This window comes from Lytechinus variegatus, chromosome 9, assembly GCF_018143015.1.
Source record: "Lytechinus variegatus isolate NC3 chromosome 9, Lvar_3.0, whole genome shotgun sequence".
Taxonomy (NCBI): Eukaryota; Metazoa; Echinodermata; class Echinoidea; order Temnopleuroida; family Toxopneustidae; genus Lytechinus; species Lytechinus variegatus.
In genome coordinates, this window is record NC_054748.1 from 6,448,647 (window position 1) to 6,451,149 (window position 2,503).

Below are 2,503 nucleotides of genomic sequence, written 5' to 3' on the forward strand. Positions count from 1 at the left end.
TTTGTATCCATTGCAAAGAAACACAAATAATAATACATATGTTGTGAAAAACACTTACACAATTTGGGCAACAATTTGGAGGTTTTCAATAAGTATACTATTTTTCAATCGAAATTAAATCAAGATGGAAATGGAGGGACCCACTAAAAAGCAATGCTTGTACAATGTGGGCCCCTCAAAATAGATAACAAAACCAATAGCATAGTACAAATACAGACATATGTAATCAAATGAGAAAAAAAATTAATGAAGCTCTTTGGTTAGTTCAATCGTGATGCCAGTGACTTGATGTATAATTGCAACGGTTATGGCTGCATAAGTATTTTACTTAAGAGTTCTAATGCGATTTACCTTTCCTAGTTTTATCTTCAAGACTGCAGATCCCTTTGGTGATTTATTAAAGAAGAAAAATTTTAAAGCGGTAAGCCCAATACCGCTATGACAAATACCCCATCTCATTATGTATATCTCTTTATAATCTGAACACTCTATAAGGAATCGCTTGCGACCCATATTTCTTTTTCATTATGTGGTGCAAAAAAAAGTTCTGCAAGTGCAAATGCATATATAGGCTAACAAATCACATTTTATTACAGCACAATTTTCACGATTTTGAAGAGTTGTCGAATGAGCATTGTTCTATTATGTCAAGCCCTTTTTAGAAAAGGCAGATTCATTTTAAGCAGAAATAAGTTCGGTTAATATTATGAATATGGAGTCTTTCAAGAGTATACTCAGCTACAAATCCAGCAAATAGGTTCAATTCATAACAATAACGACAATTTTATGAAATACCGATTCATTAGTAGTTTATAATCAATGGAGTATTGATCATTTACCTATATGACCCATACAATACAAAGTAGATCTAGTACTGTGAAAAGAAAATCGTTAGAAAACATAACTCGGTTCTGTTCGTTTCACTTATCAAAGAAATCTGACTAAGTTATACAGTTTTATCTGCATACAATCGCATATCAACCGCATGCGTCAGATCATCGGCCGCTGAAGTTCGGGGGAAGATTTAAGTTAGATACTGTACAATGAAACTAGGAGAAATTCACTTCCGAAAACCTCGAGCCAGGTTGGTTGATTTTTTTGTATTTCAAATGGCTTCAATTGCCGATAATTCATAATGTCAACAAAAAGGTCTTCTTTTAAAACTGATTTCTTGCTTTATAGCTTTAATTTACAATCAAAACATTAAAACATTGTGGGCGGTATGTATTCTTAATTCACTAGTAAGTTGATGCCATATATTAACAAGATATTATGATAACTAAGTATATGGTATTACTACAGTAAACAAAAGAATTGAGTGTTATTCATGAGAACGCTATCGTTGGAGCTAGTCAGTCTATGTGACTTGGTAATGGTTATTAATTTCCTTATACGAGCGTACTTTTTGGCAAGCTGAATAAAATATGCAATTCGATCGCATTAATTATCTTTTTACCTTTTATTTTTTGTTGCAGAAAATAGAATCACTCTCTCACGACCAGCCTAATCACTTGTTGTCTGTGGTTGTAAGTGCTGAACTCTCTCCGGAAAAGGCAAAATTAGGATGAGAAATAGAAATTTCCACCGGACATGCCGGAAACAGAGGAAGTGGGCACTCCGAACTGAAGCTTGACTGGGGCCGGAGCCGAGAAATGGCGCCTCGAAAAGTTTTGGTTTTTGGACAAGAGCGATCATCCGCTGGAGGAGTCGAATTTCAAATGCAGGTCTACAGGGGTATGAGTATGTGCGCGCGGGTGGAACGCACCCTGGTTAATTCTAACAGAAGAAAAACGAGTATCCGCTGGGCTCACCTTTGCGTTGTGCGTTGCGCAATGCTACGAATTGTGGAATCATGCATCCAAAATTTGCTTAGGCCCTGGATGCGCGTTTCCGTTTTACACCCTGGCGAAGGCATTTTCCGGAAAAGTAGCCAAAAAGCGACTAGTGAAGAGTCTACGTCTACGTTTGTTTACATTATCAGCTGGGCGCGCGATCCAAAGTCCACACCGAAGTTATCCGCAGAACATACCATACTCAGCTGAGCTTATACTTTCCAGGTTCAATACGAATGTTTGCCTTGATCATTTGCCTTGCCGATTTGCTGATGTCTGTCTTTCTCCCCGTCTTTCTCTCTATCTGTCTATATATCTATCTCTCAAATTCTATCTCTATCTATCTATGTAACTGCAGTATCTATCTATCTATCTATCTAATAATCTTCTCTGTCTCTCTCATTCTTTATCTAACATCTATCTATCTCTAATGCTCTATCTATCCATCCATCTGTCTGTCTTTCTCTATTTCTCTCTCTCTCTCTAACTACCTAGTATCGGAAAAATATTTAGTCTTTATCGTCACCTGAACCTTTTATTTCGGAATGACGACTTTTCATAAAATCATTTATTTCAATAAAAGGAGATAAAATGATGTTTTATTTATTACTGATTGTAGAATTGATGTATGGAGCTTACTTTATGAGGTAAAAAGAGAAAAAAACTTTAAA